At 42.9% G+C, this 15,356-nt stretch overlaps 1 long non-coding RNA gene across 1 annotated transcript; it reads left to right on the forward strand.

The window, feature by feature from the left end:
• The first annotated feature begins 2,739 nt into the window (after nt 1-2,739).
• LOC125150786 (uncharacterized) lies at nt 2,740-14,346 on the forward strand. The gene is made up of 3 exons (XR_007146481.1): nt 2,740-2,883; nt 4,421-4,552; nt 14,297-14,346. It is a non-coding gene; the product is annotated as an uncharacterized LOC125150786 (long non-coding RNA).
• Nucleotides 14,347-15,356: the final 1,010 nt, after the last annotated feature.

Genomic DNA, 15,356 nt, shown 5'->3' on the forward strand with positions numbered 1-15,356 from the left:
CTGGCATGGAATGCAGTTTTCACACAAGTGTCTTGTGGTTCAGAAATCCGATTTCACAGCTTATCTTCCGTTAGATGAAAGTGTTTACGGTGTGTCTGGAGCTGGAGTAAGTTCCTGCGGGTGCCCAAGAGCAGGGGCCTCCTCTCTCCTCTCATTAATTTGCTGATGCCTAACTGCACTGACGCAGCGGTGAGATACCGGGGAGAGAGCAGGTGATGAGGATTAAAGAGTACACTTATCATGATGAGCCCTGAGTAATGTACAGCATTGTTGAATCCCAATATGTGTACCCGAATCGAACATAACACTGTATATTAACTATACTAGAATTGCAACACTTAAAAAATAATTTATTTTGCTGAACCACACCTTTATTATAATACCACATTCGATTATGATTTTGACTTTTTTGTCACGAACTATACTTTTATAAAAAATATCGTTTCTACATCAAATTTAATTTTCTTTATCCCTCTTTTAGGTAAAGAGTCGAATATATGAAGGTAAGATTTCAGGCTTCTATTTTCCTTGTAATCTATTCTTTTTAAATCTCTTTTTAAAAGATTTAAAATCCTGACGTGGGCTCGATGTCACAAACCATGAGATCATGACCTGAGCCAAAATCAAGGGTTGGATGCTCAACCGACTGAGCCACCCAGGTGCTCTGTAATCTTTTCTTAATACAGCTGTTCACTGTTCTAATTCCGCTAGAAGTAAAGACATTGACTTATCAGGTATAGTTAGCCCCTTAACTAGTTAGCCCCTTAGCCTTCTTGTTTGCGTCCTAAGTGACAACACAGATTGAGTAGCCACCAACTGAGACAGGTGACCAAGTAGAGGAAAAAATCGGACAATTAGAGAGAAGCAGATGAGTTTACCTCTGGTCAGAAATGTTTAAGAATCCAGTGGCAGGAGTATATTGGCATGACCTGCCTACTGGGGGAAACGCACAGATTAAGGCACTATCTGAGCCTGTCAAGAAGCTCAAGGCTTAGAGAAGAAGTCAGATATTGCCAGGCCACGTGTGTGTCACTAGAGAGGTTTAAAACATGTGTTACAAGTCCTGGATGGAGAGAGCCTCTAATACCAGTGGAGAGTGAGTGGAAGTGAACAAGATGCAAAATGGTGCTAATGGATTGTGTATAGGCTTCACGGACTGTGCTGATTAAGGGATTTGGCACATAGTGGGTCCTCAAATGCTGGCGTTGCTATGGGGAATATAGCACTGCTGGTATAGAGAATGGCGACCTCAGGGCATCAGAGCTCTCCCATTGTACAAATAGCAGGTAAGTTTGCAGTTTGGGACCAAACAATAGAATTCAATGCCTGTCAGAAGATTCCGGAGTGCTGGGCCCTGTTCTAGGTGCTGTCCATGTGCTATCCACCTGTAAGGTGAGTGTTTCCTGCACGGTGTTTAACAGTGATGCAGGTGGTAACCTTTGCATCTTGGGCTTTCACCATGTTGTGATTTGGAGAGTTATCCAGGGTTCTAGGTACTAAGTAGTAAAGCTGACATTTTACCCAAGTGTGTTTGATTCCAAGGCCATATCCACCTGAGTGAGCATCCTGCCCTGGCTCTCATGGATGGGACCCTGTGGAGCAGCAGAAAGATATTGGAGGCCTCTGAGGGCCAAAAAGTGACATTTAGAATACTTTGTCTCTCAGTATTTGATTAAATGTTTATTTACTTATTTTGAGAGAGAGAGTGTCTGTGCATGAGTGGTTGAGGGGCAGAGAGAGAGGGAGAGAGAGAGAATCCCAAGCAGCCTCCATGCTTTCAGTACAGAGCCTCACATGGGGCTCAATCTCACCAACCGTGAGATCATGACCTGAGCCAAAATTAACTGATTAGGCGCCCGGGCGTCCGCTCTCTTGTTATTGTTATTTTTATTGTTATTGTTATTTATTTATTTATCTATGTATCTATTTAAAGGATTTATTTAATTTTGAGAGAGAGTGAGAGTGCAAGTGAGGAGGGGGAAGAGGGAGAGGAGAACAGAAGATCTGAAACAATCTCCGTGTTGACAGCAGCGAGCCTGATATGGGGCTTGAACTCATGAGCGGTAAGATGATGACCTGTGCTAAAGTTGGATCTCAACTGACTGAGTCACCCAGGTGCCCCTTTCATTATTTTTAAAGGGTGGGTGAAAGTGGGGGAAAACGTGGAAGAAATTAGGCAGGTTATTTTTTTCTTTTTGACTTTTTTTTTTTTTAAAGTAATTGCACTGACTTGTTTATTTGATCATGAAGGACAGAATATAAGTATGTAGGATACTTGATTTATCTTCATTTCTCCTCTGGTGATGTCAGAGCAATTTGAGCTGTTCATATATTCTAAGAAGAATGTTGCTTAATGATGGGATATTAGGGAACACCTGGGTGGCTCAGTTGGTTGTGTATCTGACTTTTGATTTTGGCTCAGGAAATGATCGCAGGGTCATGGGATCGAACCATGCCTCAGACTCTGCACTGAGCCTGGAATATGTTTAAGATTCTCTCTCTCTCCATACCTTTCACCCGTTCATGTGTTCTTTCTCTCTAAAAGAAAAAGAAAGAGGAGAGATATATAGAGAGAAACAGAGAGAGGGAGAGAGAGAGGAAGAAGGAAAGAATGAGAGAAGGAAAAATAAAGTGGCACTAACTAAAACTTGCTTTCTTCAGGGACCACAGTAATGCCAAAATGTTATATGTGACCACAGTGCCAGATCATATACCTTTGCTGTTGACACAATGGGTGGTTTGACTTTCCTGGTTTTGGTACTAATCCTGAGAGATTGCTCTTTTATCTTTTTGGTTAATTTAGATCAAATTTCCGAGAAGATTAAGTACTACATGAAGGAAAATGCAAAACATGCAGAAAAAATGTCCATTTGTGAATAGAAGGTATAACCATCCTCCCCCCTTTTTTCATTTTCATGATTTCACCTGGAATTGTGTTCACTTCTGGTTCACTGATTTTGCCATCTCCTCTTTCATCCTGATGTCCCATTTCATTCCATTGTCTACCAGGCTAAATTCAACGCAATCATCACACATGTAAAATACCACATTCTTTATTTCTGTAATGACTTACCCACCAAAGATAAGTTTTTATGTCAACGTAGTTAATATTTTTGAATTCTGAATCCTTTATTACATATTTGTGTAGATCAATGGAGTGAATAAATGTGCTCAAGAAACCATGTGGCAAAATAAGCTTCCCTCTTACAAAGCACATAGATGTAAGATAAAAATCCCTTCTTTGTCCTGGGGCACCTGGGTGGCTCAGTTGGTTAAACATCCAACTCTTGGTTTCAGCTCAGGTCATGTTCTCATGATTTGTGAGTTTGAGTCCTGCATCGGGCTTCGTGCTGATGGTGGGGGCCTGCTTGGGATTCTCTCCCTCTGTCTCTCTTTGCCCTTCCACTGCTCACTCTCTCTTTCAAAAAATAAATAAAAAATATTAAAATACCTTCTTTGTCCTTTAAAAATGGAAGTAAAAGTAATAAGTATTCCTGATGACTATGTGTTTTGTTGAAGAATAACAGTGAGACACTTGAGTGCACTAATGAATTTTTTAATAACATCATTCCAAGTGCACACGCTTCATTGCAATCTGAGAGAAATCAGAATGTCAAGAATTGGGACTTCCCGAGGGATCATAATTTGACGTTTGCCCCCTTTTGGTCATTGGGTGAATTGAGCCCCTCAACCCTCCATGCTGTTCACTACTGTTTCAAGCAGTAACACTATAGTACCTCTTTTATTTAGGAGTTAGGCAGCATTTGTTTTCATAACCCTGGCTTAATTTTTATATCATTCAGTGCTGCTGGGAGAGAGCACTAGAGGTTTCTTGCCATGTTGAATGGTTCTGTTCCTCTTAATGCAGAGCAGAGAATTTTGAGAGAATCTGGTGACAATATTTCTCTTCCGTAAAGAAAAGTCATTCATTGGAGCTGTTTGGCTTGAAATATTTTACACTTTCTTCGCTTTTTCATTGTCATCCAGTCACAGTTCCATTGACTGGAAACCAAGATAGTTGCTGTGAAACATTTACATCTTCCACTGTTCTCTTCATCCTTCATTTCTTTATGTGTCTGTCTTTTCTCTTTGGCCCAAACTGGATCGACTGTTTTTAATGATACAGGGGCTAACTGTGGGGTATGTTCTATTGACAGTGCTTCTTTGTACACGTTTGGTTTCTATCCTACTTGCAAATCAGGGAAAGGAAAAATCTACAAAGAACTTGAAAGGTGCTATTTTAGTAAACACTTCAGAAGTTTCAGAAGTAAATTCCCTCTATTTCCTGCAGGATTTCCATTGTACACTTTAGCTTTGAAGAAAAACAAATCTTTCATGTCTTAGAATATTCGATTTATATGTTATCTACTGAGTGATCTTCTTCTTGGGAAGAAGTCACTAGAAAGAATGTTTTGTTCAGGTTCACCTCTCCCTTTACGAAGTTCATACCAGCAAAGTGAAATTGAAGTGTGAAGAACAGGAAGTGAAATCGAAGTCTGAAGAAACAGGCTGCACAGAAAGAAAATGCTCAGGTTAAGATCCACAGAATCAGGTAAAAAAAATTTACTATAAAATGTTATATAAATCAGAAATGAACATCATTACGTTCTTTTTGAGTTTCTCTTCTTTAACTGGTAAAATACATGCATTAGAAAGTTTCCCATCATAAATATTTAAGTGTACATTTTAGTAGTGGTAAGTACATTCACGGTCTTCTATAGTCACTCCACCTTTCTCAAATCTGTCTTAAAGTCAGGAGATACTGGTGCACTCATCAAGGGTTCAATGCAGGGAGTCTTGACGTCTCATAAATGTAACCTGGAAGAGGTGTTGCTTGGAGGGAAGAAAACTGCACTTGATAGAATGAGTTTGGTCTGGGAAGGTAAAAAGTGGCTTCCTGCCTTGGGAATCCTGTCCTTTCTCCTCTCCCCCTTCATGGCCACACTCGTGGTAACAGGTGCACACACTCACGTACACTGTTGGGTTTTTTTTTTTGTTAATTTTTAATGTTTATTTTTGAGAGAGAGACAGAATGCAAGTGGGTTAGGGTCAGAGAGAGAGAGGGAGATACAGAATCCTAAGCAGGCTCCAGGCTCTGAGCTGTCAGCACTGAGCCCGATGCAGGGTTTGAACTCACGTGCCATGAGATCATGACCTGAGCTGAAGTCGGACGCTCAACAGATTGAGCCACCAAGGCACCCCTCAGGTACACTGTTTTATGCTTGACAGACAGCAAAAGGGAACTGGGGGACAACTGTGATGCACTTAAGTGTGGGAAAGGGTCAAAGGATGCCAAGTGGGACACGCTGCAGAAGAATGTAGATGTTTGTGTTGGAATGTGTGGACAAAGACAGAAGCTCACAGGAGAGTAAGACTTTCAGGAATTAATTGTTACAAACACTGTTGTAAGAACAAATGTGTCAGGCAGTGGAGATAATTTTCTTTCTTTGAGGACATTTAACACCAACAATACTTTTATTGTAGTAATCATTAAATTGTGTTTCTCCCTTCTGCCTTGATTTCTGTGATCTGCACCTTCCTTCACTTTGTGGAAATCTCAGGGCTTATTTTCATTGTCCTTTACATTTCAGTCCCATCGTAGCGACATGACTGCCATATGTATATATTTTGTTGTTAAACTCTAGACATTGGGTAGGAAATATTGGGAGGAGAATTCAGGTGTACTGTGATGGTATCCTGCTGCAAATAAGATGGGAGTTTATGTCTAGCAGGAGATCAGGGGTGCCGGCATTACTGCATCCTGTGAACTCAGTTTTCCTTCCTTTCACTATTTTCCCTTCCCAACCTTTCCCCGCATTCCTTTTCAAGGAGACAATATTCTGAAGGTGGGCAATTCACATCACTTTCTTTTCGTCAGTGTATTTTGCATTCTTCTCAACTGGTGTTTTTGAGGCAGGTGGCAGGAGTTCCCTTGTGAACTGTAGAAATGTCCAGTAGGTCATTGTACAGTGTGAATAACACCATGTCCAAGAAAGATGTCTCTATGGCCTTGATTGTGCTTCCAGGTTCCATGCCGAGGGAGTCTGAACCGCTTCTGGACCCCAGGTGTGTGGTGTTGTCAGACTTTGGTATTGGGTCCACATGGGGAGAGAGCCTTAGCTACAGTTAGGGTTCGATCCCTGGATGTCACCAGGGCTGAAGCGACTCCAGTCTCATGATCTCCCTAGAGGGCTGAAGTGAGGGCCATGCGACGGTGAGGGTCAAGTGTAGGGTTAGGGTTGGAGATAGGCTTAGGTTTCGGTTGACGGTCCTGGTTAGGGGTAGGGTTAGGTCCCAGGAGGCTCAAGGCGCTGAACCCACAGCAGTGCAGTGGTCTCCCGGAAGGGCTCAGTCGAGGGAACAAGGAAGGGTGCCAGTCAGGATAGGTCTTTGGCTTCCAAGGCCACAAAACTCTATGGGCCACTGGTCGGGTAGGCCTCAGGAATTCTCTGGCGCAGCTGTGGCTGGGCCTGGGAAATGACATGGTGAGCTTCCGGGTTCCATGCTGAGTGACCCTGCACCGCTTCTGCACCCCAGGTGCGTGGTGTTGTCAGACTTTGGTATTGGGTCCCCATGCAGAGACAGACTTAGTTAGGGTTAGGGTTCGGTCCGGGGACGTCGCCAGGGCCGAAGCGACTCCAGTCTTGTGATCTCCCTCGAGGGCTGAAGGGAGGTTTAATGCGACGGTGCGCTTCAAGTGTAGGGTTAGGGTTCGAGGCCGGCTTAGGTTTTGGTGGAGGGTTCCAGTTAGGAGTAGGGTTAGAGTTAGGGTTAGGTCCCAGGAGGCTCCACGCACTGAACCCACAGCAGTGCAGTGGTCTCCCCAAAGGGCTCAGTTGAGGACACAAGGGAGGGTGCTGATGAGGATCAGTCTTTGGCGTCCAAGGCCACACAACTTTACGGGCCCTTGGTCGAGGAGGACTCAGGAATCCTCTTGGGCAGCTGTAGCCGGGCCTGGGAAACGACATGGTCAGCCTCCAGGTTCCATGCTGAGTGACCCTGCATCTCATCTGGACCCCTGGCGTGTGGTGTTGTCCGAGTTTGGTATTGGGTTCTCATGTGAGAGAGCCTTAGCTAGGGTTAGGGTTCAGTCCAGGGACGTTGCCAGGGCGGAAGCCACTCCAGTCTTGAGATCTCCCTCGAGGGCTGAAGTGAGGGCCCATGCGATGGTTCGGCTCAAGTGTAGGGTTAGGGTTCGAGGCCAGCTTAGGTTTAGGTGGAGGGTTCGGGTTAGGGGTAGGGTCAGGATTCGGGTTAGGTCCCAGGCAGCTCCAGGCGCTGAACCCACAGCAGTACAGTGGTCTCCCCAAAAGACTGAGTAGAGGGCACAAGGGAGGGTGCCAGTCAGGATCAATCTTTGGCTTCCAAGGTCACACAAATCTGTGGGCCCCTGGTCAGGGAGGCCTCAGGCATCCTCTGTGTCACCTGTAGTAGGGCTTGGGAAATGACATGGTAAGTTTCCAGGTTCCATGCCTAGTGATCCTGCCCTGATTCTGCACCCCAGGCGCGTGGTGTTGTCAGACTTTGGTATTGGGTCCCCATGGGGAGAGAGCCTTAGCTAGGGTTAGGATTCGGTCCAGGGACGTCGCCAGGGCTGAAGCGACTCCAGTCTCGTGATCTCCCTCGAGGGCTGAAGTGAGGGCCCATACGACGGTGCAGCTCAAGTGTAGGGTTAGGGTTCGAGGCCGGCTTAGTTTTCAGTGGAGGGTTCAGGATAAGGGTAGGGTCAGGGTTTGGGTTAGGTCCCAGGAGGCTTCATGCGCTGAACCCACAGTCGTGTAGTGTTCTCCCTGAGGGCTGGTTTGAGGGCACAAGGGAGGGTGCCAGTCAGGATCAGATGTTGGCTTCCAAGGCCACACAACTCTATGGGCCTCTGGTTGGGGAGGCTTCAGGTATCCTCTCGGGCAGCTGCAGCCAGGCCTGGGAAACCCCATGGTAGGCTTCCAGGTTCATGCCGAGTGTCCCTGCCTTGATTTTGCACCCCAGGCCCGTGGTGTTGTCAGACTTTGGTATTGGGTCCCCATGGGGAGAGAGCCTTAGCTAGGGTTAGGGTTCGGTCCAGGGATGTCGCCAGGGCAAAAGCAACTACAGTCTCGTGATCTTCCTCGAGGGCTGAAGTGAGGGCCCATGAGAAGGTGCCGCCCAAGTGTAGGGTTAGGGTTAGAGGCAGCTTCGCGTTTGGTGGAGGGTTCCAGTTATGGGTAGGTCAGGGTTAGGGTTAGGTCCCAGGAGGCTCCAAGCGCTGAACCCACAGCAGTTCAGTGGTCTTCCCGGAGGGCTGAGGTGAGGGCACAATGGAGGGTGCCATTCAGGATCAGAGTTTGGCTTTCAAGGCCACACAACTCTGTGGGCCCCTGGTTGGGTAGACCTCAGGAATCCTCTCAGGCAGCTGCAGCCATGCCTGGGAAACGACATGGTGAGGTTCCAGGTTCCATGCAGGGTGACCCTGCACCGCTTCTCAACCCCAGTCGCGTAGTGTCATAGGTTTATGGTTCGGTCTTCAGAAGTTGCCAGGGTCAAAGCGACATCAGTGTTTTGAATTCCATGGAAGGCTGATATGAGGATACATGCTCTGATGTGGATCTGTTGTAGAGTTAGTGTGATATATAGAGTTAGGTGTAGGGTGAGGATTCTGGTTAGGTTTACCATTATGTTTAGGGTTAGGTCCCTGGAGGCTCCAGGCATTTACCCCAGATCAGAGTAGGTGTCTCCCCAAAGGCCTGAGTGGAGTACACAGGGTGTGTGCCCGTCAGGATTATTCTCTGCGTTCCAAGGCTAGACAAATGTGTGTGCCACCTTTAGGGTAGGCTTTAGAAATCATCTTGTGCAGGTGCAGTCGTGCTTTGGCAATGACATGGTGATATTCCACGTTCTATGTCGAGTATTTGTTCACTGATTCTGGAACCCATGTGCATGGTGTTATTAGAAAATATACAAATGTATATATTCTGATGGAATGATATCTCCCTTGATGTCTTTGCAGTTTTTAAGTGCCCTACTATGATTGTATGAGTATCAATTCTTTACTTTAGGTTTTGACTGTTTTGTGTATTGGATGTCTCAGGTTGAGCACATATATGTTTACATTGTTGTATCTTTCATTGGATTATACCTTTTATCATTATAGTGTCCTTCTTTCTCTCTTGTTAGAGTTTTATTTTTAAATCTATTTGTCTGATATAGGTATGGCTACTGCTGTTTTCTTTTGTTACTTTAGTTCTATAATTACTCTCTTGTAGGTAGAGGTTAGATATGATATATTTCATTCATTCTCTCACCCAGTGCCTTTTATTATGAGGAGAGAGAGCACGGGTTGGGAGGGCAGGGTGGGGGGGATGGGGGAAGATAGAGAGAAAGAGAGAGAATGAGACTCAGTATGTATCTTAAGTAAGTTCCATGCTCAGTGCAGAGCCCAATTGGGGCTCAATCCGATGATCCTGGCATCATAGCCTGAGCCAAAATCAAGAGTCAAAATCTCAAGTGATTGAGCCATCCAGGTGCCCCTATCTGTCACCCAGTGCCTTTGATTTGAGCATTTATTCTGTTTCCTTTCAAAGTAATTGATAGACATGTACTTGTCCTTTTATTACTTGATGATGGTTGTTTCTGAATCTTTTTGATCCTTTCTTCTCTTTCTCTTTTTTATGGTTTGCTGGGTTTCTTTAGTACCACAGTTGAAATTGCTTGTCTTTATAGTCTACATATGTATTGGTGGTGTTTGATTTGTGGTTATTATTAGGATTGTATCTAACCACTTGTGCATATAGAAGTCTATATTAAGTTGATAGTTGTTTAAGTTTGAACCAGTTCTTTACTCCTCTCCTCCCCGTGTTGTAGATATGTCGTGTCATATTTCAAAACCTTTCATATCGCGAATACCTTGGCTGATGTTTTATAGATGTACTCATTTTTATTGCTTTTGCGTTTCGCACGTTAATAGTGTCACTTTAGGTGTTTCTTTTCCACTTAAAGAGTCCGCTTTAACATTTCTTTTAGGGGTGGTGTGTTGGTTGTGAATTCGCTGAGTATTTATTCCGGAACCTCTTCATCTCTCCTTCCATCTGAATGATAGTGTTGTGGATAGACTCTCTTTGGCTGCAGATGTTATCCATTCAGCACCTTTACCATACCGTGCTGCTCACTTACGGTTTCAAAGTTTCTTCTGAAAAACATCCAGTGATAACCGTATGGGGTTTCTCTTGTAGGTAATTGTCATCTTTTGTTTTCCTGCTGTTAAATTTTTTCTTTATCACGACATTTTGCGTTTTAATTACTATGACTTGATGTGGATCTGCTTCTGTTGAATATTTTGGGGGGTTCTTTGTGCCTCCTGCTTCTGGGTCTGTTTCATTCCCCGCATTAAGGAAGTTTTCATCTATTGTATCTTCAAATAAATTTTCTGGTTCCATTTCTCAGAGTTCTGAGAATGAGAAATAGGACAGGAGAGACCTATGAAGTTTCTCTGATGAGTCACTGGATTTGCATGCGTGGAGGATAGATTTGGGACTCAAATGAACAATCTACCTTTAACTTAAAAGAACTAGAAAAAAACAACAATCTACCAATGTCCAATGTTCTCAAAAGGGAGAAATTAATCCATATGAGAGTGGAAACGAATGAAACTGAGACCATGAAATCAATAGAAAATATGAAGAAGACCAAAAGTGAGTTTTCTGAAGAGTGAAACAAAATTTTCAAGATTATTCATCGACTATGCTAAGACAGAGGACCCAACTCAAAATAATTATAAATAAAAGTGTAGACATTACACCTGATACCAAAGAAACATAAAGGAGACAAAGAGGCGACCATGGCTAAATTAGATGCCAGCAAACCGCCTACCTAGAAGAAATGGATAGGTTCTTAGAAACACACAATATACCAAGACTGTATCAGGAAGAAATAGAAGGTTTGCACAGACCCATTAAAGGAAGACTGCATCAATACAAGAAGATAACCAAAGTAAGTAAATTGAATCAGTAATCGAAATTCTCTCAGGGAAGAAAAGCCCAGGACCAGGTAGATTTACTGGTGCATGTGACCAAACGTTTGTAGAAGAAATAACAGCAGTCCTCTCACTGATTCAAAAGGAATGAACACCATAAACTCATTTCATGAGACTGGAATTACCCTGGTAGGAAGCCAGAAAAGGATACTACCTGAACAGAAAACTGTAGGCCAGTATTCCCGTGATGAATATAGATGAATAATTCCTAGTGACATACAGGCAAACCAAATTCAGGATCACATGAAAAGGATCATTGACCGTGATGTAGGTTTTTTTTTTTTTCCCTGTAAAGGAAGGATGTTTCAGAAATGCAAATCAATAAATATGACCCCTCACATAATTGAATGAAAGAAAAATCAACCAGAAACCAGACTCTTAACTATAAATAGCAAACGGAGGATTACTAGAAGGGAGGTGGGCAGGGGGATGGATTAAATGGGTGATCGGCTAAGGAGGGCGCTAGTAGTGAGGAACATTGGGTGTTGTATGTAAGTGATGGATGACTACATTGTATATCTGAAACAAACATTACACTGTTTGTTAACCAACTGGAATTTAAATAAAAACTTGAAAAAATAAATACTAAAGAAATACATAAATAAATTTAAACTAAAATAAATACATTTTTAAATTTTTCTTAATGTTTATTTATTTTTGACAGAGAGAGAGAGAGAGAGAGAGAGATTGGGCATGATCAGGGGAAGGACAGAGAGAGAGTGAGACACAGAATCCGAAGCAGGCTTCAGGCTCTGAGCTGTCAGCACAGAGCCTGATGCGGGGTTCGAACCCATATACTGTGAGATCATGACGTGAATCAAAGTCGGACGCTCAACCAACTGAGCCACCCAGGCGCCCCATACATTTTAAAAATTAAAAAGAAAACTCCTCTGATGATATCAATAGACACAGAAAAAAAGTTCTGAGAAAATTTGGTATCTATTTGTGCTAAAAAACTCTTTAAAAATTCCCTGTAGAGGGAACATATCTCAACATAAGAAAGGCCATGTATGTGAAGCACATATCTAACATCATACTCAATAGTGAAATTGTGAAAGATTTTCCTCTAAGATCAGGAAAAAGACAAGGATGCCCTAGATATGTGAAGGGGATTGGGTGATTCAGGCTTCTGGTTATGGAATAATAAATTACAGATATAAGATATAGCATAGGGAACATTGAGAATGGTACTGGAATAGTGATCCATGGTGACAGATTGTAGCTACACCTGTGTTAGCGTATCAGAATGTATACACTTGACCAATCACTATGTTGTTCATCTGAAACTAATGTAACATACTGTATCAGCTATTCCCAAATAACATGACTTTTTTAAAATAAGGTAAAAGAATGAAATAAAGTTCAGTGTAAAAGAACTTGTTAATGTCTAATCAAGAAATGCATTAAAGTTCCAAACTAGAAAGTCACCATATCAAATTCTGTAGCTTTCCTATACACTAACCAAATTATCTAAGAAGAAAAGAAAACAATCCATTTACAATAGCATCAAAAACAATAAACTGTATAGGAATAAATTTAGCCAAGGAAGTGAAAGATCTCTCTACAAAAAACTATAACACCCGTGTACAGAAATGGAAGAAATTCAATTTGGATGAAAGAAACAGGAGAACACACAAGTCAGTGAAAAGCCATCCCACGTCCATCTTTCGGAGGAATTAATATAGACACAATGTCCATACTACCCAAAGCCATCTAGAGACTCAGTGCAATCTTTATCAAGACTCCAATGCAATTTTTATGCAATTAAAAAAACATATCCTAAAATGTATTTGGAACCACAAAAAGACCCCAAGTAGCCAATGCAAGAAAGGACAAAATAGGAGGCACCACACTTCTTGGTTTCAAGCTGCATTCTAACACAAAGAAATCAGGTATGTCACTGGCATAAGCACACACACAAGACAATGGAATGGAAATTGAGAGCCCAAACTAAACCCTTGCATGCACAGTCAACTAGTGTTTGACAAGAGAATCAAGAATACACAGTGGAGAAGGGTAGTCTCTTGAATAACTGGAGCTGGGGAAATTGGATATTCACGTGTATAAGAATAAAGCTTAGCACCTTATGTTATACCACTCCAAGAATTAACTTGAAATGGATTAAAGATGTAAATGAATAATACGGAAACAAAATTCTTCCTCATCGTTTCAGCTCCTACTATGCCAACATGGAGCTGTTGAGGTGGTGAAAGGTTGGGTGGAGAGTAGTCCTGGACATAGAAGCCTGTGTGTGTGTAACAGGCTTTCTTTAGTAGTCTGGAATTATCCCTCTGATCCTTTAAGACTAGCTACTTCCTTCACTACATTTGCAGACACAGCTAGTACCATGCTGCCAGCAATGCACTGCTTTGCCTCCTCCAACTCTTAGAAATTCTAGGTGGGACCCAGTGGGAAGGGTGGAGTTTAGAAGCACTGATGCTGCCCTATTGAAACCAGGTGAGAGGAAGGAGATAGGTGCCATTTGGCTTCATTGGGGTTTAGGTATGTTAGTGTTGGTGTTGGTGTTGGGTTTTTCACCTTTTACCCTAACACATCTCAAAAGTTTAATTTCTGTCCTGCAGGTCCACGTGGTTTCCAGGATATTTCCTCCTTTCCCAGAAGTGCCCTCCATGTCATACCCCGTGGGCTGACATTTATCACCACCCATGGGCTTTGGACCACCCCCACCTTCTCCAAACTGGGGTCCTCTGGGACCTCACCTTCCTCCTCCACCATGTGGAAAGATGATATGATCAGTATGAGTTGACTTACAGAACACGTTTTGTCTTTTACTTGTTATGTGTTTGGAGAAGATGCAGTGATGGCACCACGGGGCTTTCAGGTCAGCCTGAGAGAGGACAGTGTAATGTGCTTCAATTTCTCACGAAATGCATGAAATGGGCATTCATTTCCACCTAGTGAGCTGGGCAACACGTGTCTCTGAGAAGGAAAGAGGCCTTATACTTGCGGATAGACATAACACTCCCTAGTATGTAGCTTGTACAGAGACCATGTGCTGGGCTCTCTGAGGGATGAAACACACCCCTAACATACTTTCTAGCAAGTTGACACCTGAGCTGTTCACAGCTGCTTGATTAGTTATAAAAACACCTGAACCAGGGCCCTGTAAACCTTCCTCCCTCTTGTCCTCAAGGGTCAGATCTCCCTCTTGTCCTCAAGGGTCACCCGAGGCACATGAAAAACGCTCTGTCCCTGGTAAGGGACCTGAGAGTGTGAATGAGTTGAATATAATGAAACATGTTGTGAATGGTTTGTTTTTCTTCCACACAGTTTATGCAAGTCAGAATCAACCTCCATCCACCTCCATCCTTTATGAGACCTAAGACGTGATGCAGCTCCAATGGGAAATATCAGTTGTGTCTCTACCAAGGATGCAGAGAAAGACAAGGTAAATTCTGTTGCCCGTTTCAGTTGCAATGTTTTCTGTAAACTTTTATCTGGCCTTGTCTTGTTTTCTTTGTCCTCTGGTCTCTTTACTGTTTGATTTACGTGCTCACAAGCCTCCAGGCTTCTCCAATGTAACATCATCATGTTAGCTAGTGCCTCTGGACGCCACAAGTACATGGAGGCTGAGGACCACGTGGCTCTCACTTAGCGTTTGTGGAAATAACTTGAGGAGGATGATACTTCACTGAACCCTCAAGTCTTCTGGAGCGTCTGACTCCTTCTGCACCTTCTTTACACGGGATTATCCTGATTATTTTCATTTTTTCCTATTTCAGTGTAGGCCATGAATTTGTTCAGAATGTCTGCTATGAGCCTCATGACTGGAATAGATAAAAACTCTTTCCAACATTATATTGTGTACTTTGTGCAGTGCTGAGGGTTCTTAGAAAAAATTCAGAATTCATTACTGGTCCTTCTGTGTTGGTAAATGTACGATAGAGAATTTCTCCAGTTGTCCCCTAGGTGGAAATACTCTGAATTTTCATAAGTGGCATGTGTAATAAAAAATGTACGTGGAACTGCAGTCGTGAAGGGAGAGAATCAGTGATTACCTGCAGGGCCAATACCTCACAGAGTTCTTCAGTTGTGTTTATATGAGTAGGTTCTCTTGTGTCCCGGGAGCAGTTGTAATTGGTACTTTGTCTCATGATACCTTATGGGAGTTTTGCCCCTGAAATTGAGACATGTTTCTGTTCATTCTTTTATGTAGAATTTCTACCTCCCTTTTACAAATGCACAAAATAACTCTGCAACTCATATTGTATTTAAAAGCTGAATTACCTGTGAATTAAGATAAACATACTTGAGACCAATGAATATGCACAGGTAATGTGTTTCCCTCAGAAAACACATTTCCAGGCCTCATGCAGGACTCCAGGAATCC

Source organism: Prionailurus viverrinus, chromosome D4 (assembly GCF_022837055.1).
Source record: "Prionailurus viverrinus isolate Anna chromosome D4, UM_Priviv_1.0, whole genome shotgun sequence".
Classification (NCBI taxonomy): domain Eukaryota; kingdom Metazoa; phylum Chordata; class Mammalia; order Carnivora; family Felidae; genus Prionailurus; species Prionailurus viverrinus.